The sequence below is a fragment of the Carassius carassius genome, chromosome 13 (genome assembly GCF_963082965.1).
Source record: "Carassius carassius chromosome 13, fCarCar2.1, whole genome shotgun sequence".
Classification (NCBI taxonomy): domain Eukaryota; kingdom Metazoa; phylum Chordata; class Actinopteri; order Cypriniformes; family Cyprinidae; genus Carassius; species Carassius carassius.
In genome coordinates, this window is record NC_081767.1 from 8,213,126 (window position 1) to 8,221,049 (window position 7,924).

Below are 7,924 nucleotides of genomic sequence, written 5' to 3' on the forward strand. Positions count from 1 at the left end.
AATGTGTACAATAACAATGTACCCATTTTGCTTATTTCCTCTTGTAGCAGAGGCAGAAATAGAAGATGAGGTTGATATTCATATAAGTGATCAGAGGGAAAGTGAAGAATGTGATGAAGGTAGTCAGGAGCAGGAGGACAGAGCTGAAGAGGAAAGAGAAGAGAATGAGAGACTTAGGGATACTGGAGAGGGATTGTCAGAGGACCCAGGATTATGGCCAACAACTCTTACTGATAAGCACAGGAAAACTATTGTTCAAATGCTAGCAAAAAACTGGACTTTAAAGACCTGATCAGCAAATTTGCGCATGCAAAGACCCGTCAATGGGCATTTAGTAAAAACTGACATTATTAAGTTTGTGTTTCAGACCAAAGTTTTTCTCATTTGGTATGGTCATTTTCAGAACTGCTTTACAGTATATTTGATTTAGTCCAGGTTTGGACCTGCTAGACCTTTTGTCATCTCAGTAAGTAGTACTTTCGACAATAAAACAAAAATATATTAATCAGAGTGTGGCCTATTTTGTTTACATTTAAAGTGTTTTTATGATAAAAATGCAATACCTTACCCATTGGTATCACTATGGTATTGGGGGCCCAGCAAGATGGTTTGTACCCAGGGCCCAAAATTTGGTGCTACGCCCCTGGTTGTGAGTGTGTGTGTTTGTAAATCAGATGTAGTGATGAGGAGGGGTGAGGAGTGTGTGTGAGATAGGGAGGTGGGTGGTTCAGAGCCCATTTACAAGAACCATCAGAATTAACCGGTGTATTACGACTTTTCAAAGCTACATACAGAGGGTACTCATCCAGAGTATTTTATTTTTTTTGCAATTGCAGTTGTCACCATTACTGCAGCAACATGCATTTACTGCTTTTGACCTCTTAGTTGCGCTGTGATACAGTATCTTCACAAGTTAGGCTCTAAGCACATTTTGTGAGTAGCATGACAGAGAGAGGACAATTTAGTATGTATAAATGAATAAACAGACAAATAAATATTATTATTTCATTTATTTTTTGCTTCTGCTCAATCAGCGAAGTTGCATTCACAATACAAATGTGACATTAAAACGTTTAATTTTGCAACATCCTTCTAATGACTGGAAAGTACTGCATGTTATTGGAAAATCTTTTTTTTTTTCAGCATCTGAATCACTAGCGCATTATTATTTTAACTGGTTGGAGATTCACTGACATAGTAATTTGTGTGTTGTATGTGGAAAAACACCACACGCTGACAAACTGTATACCTTGTTTTAATTTTCTTGTCTTCGTTTAACTCTACAACAACTCTATATCTACAGATCACATGACTGTTATTGTTACTATGGAAGAAATTATCACTTTCTAAAAATGAAAAAAAAAAAAAAACAGAATGTTTGTGTCGATCAGTAGTGGATTCATAGATATAGCAGAGAAAAGGGCATTAATTATTTGCAATTTAAGTATTTTGAAATGTATGTTGAGGGATAATGATTATTCATCAGAAAAATCAATTGTGAGTAGAATATTGAATAATGTTGTGCAAATAAATGTAGTTCTACTTGAATATATGTAAAATACTGTAGATCTGTAGCAGTGTTTGAAAGTGTTTCCGCATTCAGAACGTCTTTACAGCATGACTATTACTGAACCTTGAACTGAACTGAACTGAAACTTAGTGAAAGCACTGCCTTATTCTGTTCAGTGCAGGGACCCTGTAATAGCATGTAGGTCACAAGCTACGAGAAACTCAATTAAAAAAAAAAAGAATAACATCAATGCAGCCATGGTTAGTGTTCTTCTCTTTGCATGTAAGTACTGAAATGACAAAATCTGTCATTAATGATCAATATATGAAATCTACACAAATGCTGGTGGTGTTGGTTTGAAAATAATTGAATATTGTTTTTAGATATCACAGTGAATCTGTTCCTTAAATGTCAAGGTATGGTCCAATAATACACTTAATAAACAACTCAGTAAATGTACTGTTGTACTTATCAGGATGAAAATGTCCCAAACTTCTTACCTTCTCAGGTCAAACGATTCTTCAAGCTAAGGTTTTCACTGAAAGTTCAGAAGTTCCAGAAGGTGGAAGACTGGAGGTTACTTGCAGCACATTTGGCTTTACAGAAAAGGCAGTTTATTTATATCTTTGTAAAAATGGTAAAGCTAATCTTATGAAAAAAGGGACAGCTCGACAAGACACCACCTTTAAAATAGAGAGAATAGAAATTAACGCTTCAGGCAACTACAGCTGTGTGTTTTCAGAAGAGCAGTTGGAAATAACCAAAGTGACAGGATATGGTATTAATTACATCTTCATAAATGTGATCGGTAAGAAAGACAACACTTTTGCTTACATGTGTGAGTATGTTTGATGCACAGATAATATATATATATATATATATATATTACTTGGGCAGCCTTTAATGAAAGACAAATGTTTGATATTGAAAATATTTTATTTGTGTGTGTGTGTGTGTGGGGGGGGTGATTTGTCCTGGAATATATCAAGGGAAACGCTGCAACAATTAATCGTAAGTGTTATCTTTCTCGCCACAGAATCTTTTATTTATACACAGATAAATTTACTTAAACCTGAGGTGCCAGTGGGAAGTGATGCTGAGTTTAACTGTTCAACATCCAATCCTTTACCAAAAATCCAGTCCAAGAACATGATTTTGGTTTATCTCATCAAAAATGGAACACCTGTTGAAGTTAATATTTGGGACACAGAGAAGATGATGACATCATTCACCCTCAGAGAGGTCGGGATTGAAGATGCTGGGACATACAGTTGTGTTGTATTGTTAAACGTACTCCCTTACCATGGAATGAGACTTCATCAAAATATTAAAGTCAATCTTGAGATTAATGGTAAGAATGGGAGGGGACAAACAAAACAAAACAATTTACAATTAAGTATTATAATTTAATCAGTTCAGTGGAAGTTGTAAAAAGAGTAATTATTACAGAAATAATGTACTTTAAAAGAATATACTTGAGTGCAAACTGAATGTAATGTTTTCAGACACTTAACAATGTTAATTGCAATTGCATTAAGATGTGTTTACAGTTTATATTAAATGCAGCTATTATATTAGCTGAAAGTTAGAGTTTTTTTCAACCCACTTAATTAAGACTTAAGCGATGTGCAATTTCATAATTCTGTTGTCTATAATATGGTTAAAGTGTTTTGCCTTCTGTACACTTGAAACGTGCATGTCATTTATTTACATATATTTGTAATTACACATTTGTAATTAAGAAGTTGTAATTTAGTACATTTAAAATATATTAACTTTAAATGTAACAGTTAACAACACACATTAAAGTTAGTTTTACATCTTTATTTACATGTGCATTAGTATAATATTAAACAAAGTAAGTGCATCAAAGCATGACTAAAGGTTTTAAAACAATGATTTAAAACACACTTTTTAACTGTTCTTAATTACAAAACAGTCATGAAAGTGTTATCTTTAACTTGGGTAAAGCCTTTTATTTCATTCATATTATATTACCTGAAAATACCATATACAAGTATAAACATTCAATATAAATAATGCATTATAGTTAACTACAGTACTAAACTACAACCCGAATTCCGGAAAAGTTGGGACGTTTTTTAAATTTTAATAAAATGAAAACTAAAAGACTTTCAAATCACATGAGCCAATATTTTATTCACAATAGAACATAGATAACTTAGCAAATGTTTAAACTGAGAAAGTTTACAATTTTATACACAAAATGAGCTCATTTCAATTTTGATTTCTGCTACAGGTCTCAAAATAGTTGGGACGGGGCATGTTTACCATGGTGTAGCATCTCCTTTTCTTTTCAAAACAGTTTGAAGACGTCTGGGCATTGAAGCTATGAGTTGCTGGAGTTTTGCTGTTGGAATTTGGTCCCATTCTTGCCTTATATAGATTTCCAGCTGCTGAAGAGTTCGTGGTCGTCTTTGACGTATTTTTCGTTTAATGATGCGCCAAATGTTCTCTATAGGTGAAAGATCTGGACTGCAGGCAGGCCAGGTTAGCACCCGGACTCTTCTACGATGAAGCCATGCTGTTGTTATAGCTGCAGTATGTGGTTTTGCATTGTCCTGCTGAAATAAACAAGGCCTTCCCTGAAATAGACGTTGTTTGGAGGGAAGCATATGTTGCTCTAAAACCTTTATATACCTTTCAGCATTCACAGAGCCTTCCAAAACATGCAAGCTGCCCATACCGTATGCACTTATGCACCCCCATACCATCAGAGATGCTGGCTTTTGAACTGAACGCTGATAACATGCTGGAAGGTCTCCCTCCTCTTTAGCCCGGAGGACACGTCGTCCGTGATTTCCAACAAGAATGTCAAATTTGGACTCGTCTGACCATAAAACACTATTCCACTTTGAAATAGTCCATTTTAAATGAGCCTTGGCCCACAGGACACGACAGCACACTGGACCATGTTCACATATGGCTTCCTTTTTGCATGATAGAGCTTTAGTTGGCATCTGCTGATGGCACGGCAGATTGTGTTTACCGACAGTGGTTTCTGAAAGTATTCCTGGGCCCATTTAGTAATGTCATTGAAACAATCATGCCGATGAGTGATGCAGTGTCGTCTGAGAGCCCGAAGACCACGGGCATCCAATAAAGGTCTCCGGCCTTGTCCCTTACGCACAGAGATTTCTCCAGTTTCTCTGAATCTTTTGATGATGTTATGCACTGTAGATGATGAGATTTGCAAAGCCTTTGCAATTTGACGATGAGGAACATTGTTTTTAAAGTTTTCCACAATTTTTTTACGCAGTCTTTCACAGATTGGAGAGCCTCTGCCCATCTTTACTTCTGAGAGACTCTGCTTCTCTAAGACAAAGCTTTTATAGCTAATCATGTTACAGACCTGATATCAATTAACTTAATTAATCACTAGATGTTCTCCCAGCTGAATCTTTTCAAAACTGCTTGCTTTTTTAGCCATTTGTTGCCCCCGTGCCAACTTTTTTGAGACCTGTAGCAGGCATTAAATTTTAAATGAGCTAATTAAGTGGATAAAAGTGTAAAATTTCTCAGTTTAAACATTTGCTACGTTATCTATGTTCTATTGTGAACAAAATATTGGCTCATGTGATTTGAAATTCCTTTAGTTTTCATTTTATTAAAATTTAAAAAACGTCCCAACTTTTCTGGAATTCGGGTTGTATAAGAATTAAGTAAACTGTCAAAATAAGACTTTTTGTGTGTTTGTTTTTTCTTTGACAGTGACATCTAATAGCAGCATTAACAAAGTCATAATTGGCATAACGTGCTCTATCGTTTTGCTCTTCAGTCTGTTTCTGGGAATCTGGGCACTGATCCTAAAACGAGGTACCACTTTCTCTAGATCTACAAACACTGACACATTTCATTTTGTTGAATTGTTCTGCTTTAATCCTAAAACTAATTTTCTTTCTGGTAGGATGCCTTAGAATCAACATTGAAAGGTCAGTTTGAAAAGTTACGAGAAATTGAAGTAAATTAGAAATTGAAATATATCAGATATTAGATTTAGAACAATTTTAATGCATTCCTTATCAACAGATCCTCGAATAATGAGACAGAGCTCAGAGGAACAGAAATTTACTATGAAGGTATTCATTTAATGGTTCTTGTTTCTTGTTGGATTATTTCTTATGGAAAACAGTTTGGGTATGCTGTCACTATACATAACAACTGAGCTCATGGATTTCTATTAACTCATGTTGTTTATTAATTTTCCTACATTGTAAAGTTAGCCTGAACTCATGAAAATCTGATTACTTTATGATATCGTGATATCGGTGATGTGATATATGAATTTGTACAGTTTTTTTTAGGAAAAAAAATTTAAGCATGAAGCTTCATCAATAGGGCATATATAGGGAGATCGAATGAATACATTCAATTTGATATTTTGCTGGTCCACTCATTCTTAAAAGTTTAAGATATTTCTGTACATAACTGTAAGTGGCAGCGGTACATATTTTAAAGGGATGGTTCACCTAAAAATGAATTCTGTCATCATTTCCTTACCCTTATGTCATTCCAAACCATTTTCTGTGGAGCACAACATTTTAAGATTAGAAACTACAGAAAGATGTATTTATATATATATCTACTAAATGTTCATTTGTAAGCATTTAGGAGTATACTTCAATTCTACAATATAACCTCAAAGCTAAAGAAATGGACTAAAACCCTTAAAACTCCAGTTTCTCGACTCTCTCTTCTGTAATTTTATATCTTACATTAACAAATCTATCTTCCAGAAGTTAACAATCATCACACATCTGATACTGGTGACACACAACATGTTGTCTGGTAAGCCAGTAATTTATGTATAAATATGTTTTGTGCGGTTTTATCTTTGTGTTTTTTTTTTCATCTCTTATTTTTCATACTTCTGACTGATTTCACGTCATTTTGTCTTGTCTGTTGCAATTTCATATGAATGATTGATTAGTTTTTCTCTCTTTTTTCTTATTTATTGACTTTTCCCATCACAAATGCTGTAAATCAATGTCCATAATGTCTCAGGACTGCCTCAGAGTTTGCCGATTCCTCTGAAAGTGGTAGGTCTGCACTGAATGAATGAATGAGTTAATGCTGTGTAATTATTGAAGCAATATTACAGTATTGTAAAACACAGTAATATATACACAGACATTTAGTCATTTTGTTCTGTGCAGTTACAGTGAATAGCCTCGTCTGCATAACACAAATGTCTTGTATTTTTACAGATGAAGAGTATAATGATGTGGGAAGCATTACAGTATGATTAAATTATGCTGTTGCAACTTTGTGGTGTTATCTTTGCTTTTGCTATTTTACAACTGTTGCTTTTTGTGGTCTATTTTAGAATGCCTCTTTAAGTGTCTGTTTTAATCTGTTTGTAATCTGTTTATTGTCACTATTGTAGAATGTTTTTTTTTTTAATGACACGGACCTACTGACTGATTGTTGACTATCACTTTAGTCACCATGCACATTTTTTTTAAATGTAAACATTACTGCAAATCAGGGATAGGCAACTTCGGTCCTGGAGGGCCACTGTCCTGCAGAGTTTAGCTCCAACCCTAATTAAACACACCTGAACAAGGCAATCAGTGTTTTCGGGAATACTAGATAGATACAGGCAGGTGAGTTTTTATGAGGGCTGAAGCTAAACTCTGCAGGATAGTGGCCCTCCAGGACCGGAGTTGCCTATCCCCGCTGTAAATTATCTTTCAAGACTGGACATTAACTCCCAGAATACATAGCAAAATACAATATATTGTTAATGTAACATTACATTTTATAATACAAACTGATGTTGGTTTTATTTTATGTTATTAATTTAAAAAAATATCTGCAGTGTGTTAGTTTTTTCACAAATGTACTGAAGAATGTCTCACAATAAAAGATAATTTTAAAGATATTTCACCAGGTACAGATCATATTTCCAAATTTTTTATGCACTTTAAAAAAATTAAACTTACATTTTATCAGACAAACTATATTTTAAATGTTGATTGTACTATGAAATGTACTAACTGTTAACATAAAGAATAAATTATAGGTTTGTTTTTGAGAATCAGTAGATATTTTAGCTCTATGTAGTATTTTTAGTTATATTTTGCTGTGAAAGTAGAGTAATTCATGTTTTTTTCCATTGCCAGACCTGCCAAACGTGGAATTTTTTTGTACTATCAGCACGTGGGTGGGTGAGGGGGTCAAGGGCTTTATGGGTGTGGAGTGGGGGTAAACAGTTTACAGTTTTACTTTTTGTAGTTTTTTTACTGTTTACCGTGACAGTTTAGTCATTTTTGCTATTTACCTTTTTTATGCTATTTAAAAAAAAAAAAAAAAAAAAAAAAAAACCTGCAGTACACTTTAATTAAATTCCAGTACACTTCTGAATAGGGCTGGGCAATATGAGCAAAAATT

General features: G+C 34.2%; 2 long non-coding RNA genes across 2 annotated transcripts; both read left to right on the plus strand.

Annotated features, from left to right (window-relative positions):
- Positions 1-1,876: 1,876 nt before the first annotated feature.
- Positions 1,877-2,889, plus strand: LOC132155575 (uncharacterized). Its single transcript, XR_009437287.1, has 3 exons — positions 1,877-1,926; positions 2,019-2,318; positions 2,547-2,889. It is a non-coding gene; the product is annotated as an uncharacterized LOC132155575 (long non-coding RNA).
- Positions 2,890-5,436: 2,547 nt separating this feature from the next.
- On the plus strand, positions 5,437-6,926 carry LOC132155577 (uncharacterized). Its single transcript, XR_009437288.1, has 5 exons — positions 5,437-5,463; positions 5,561-5,610; positions 6,268-6,319; positions 6,536-6,570; positions 6,739-6,926. It is a non-coding gene; the product is annotated as an uncharacterized LOC132155577 (long non-coding RNA).
- The last annotated feature ends 998 nt before the right edge of the window (positions 6,927-7,924 follow it).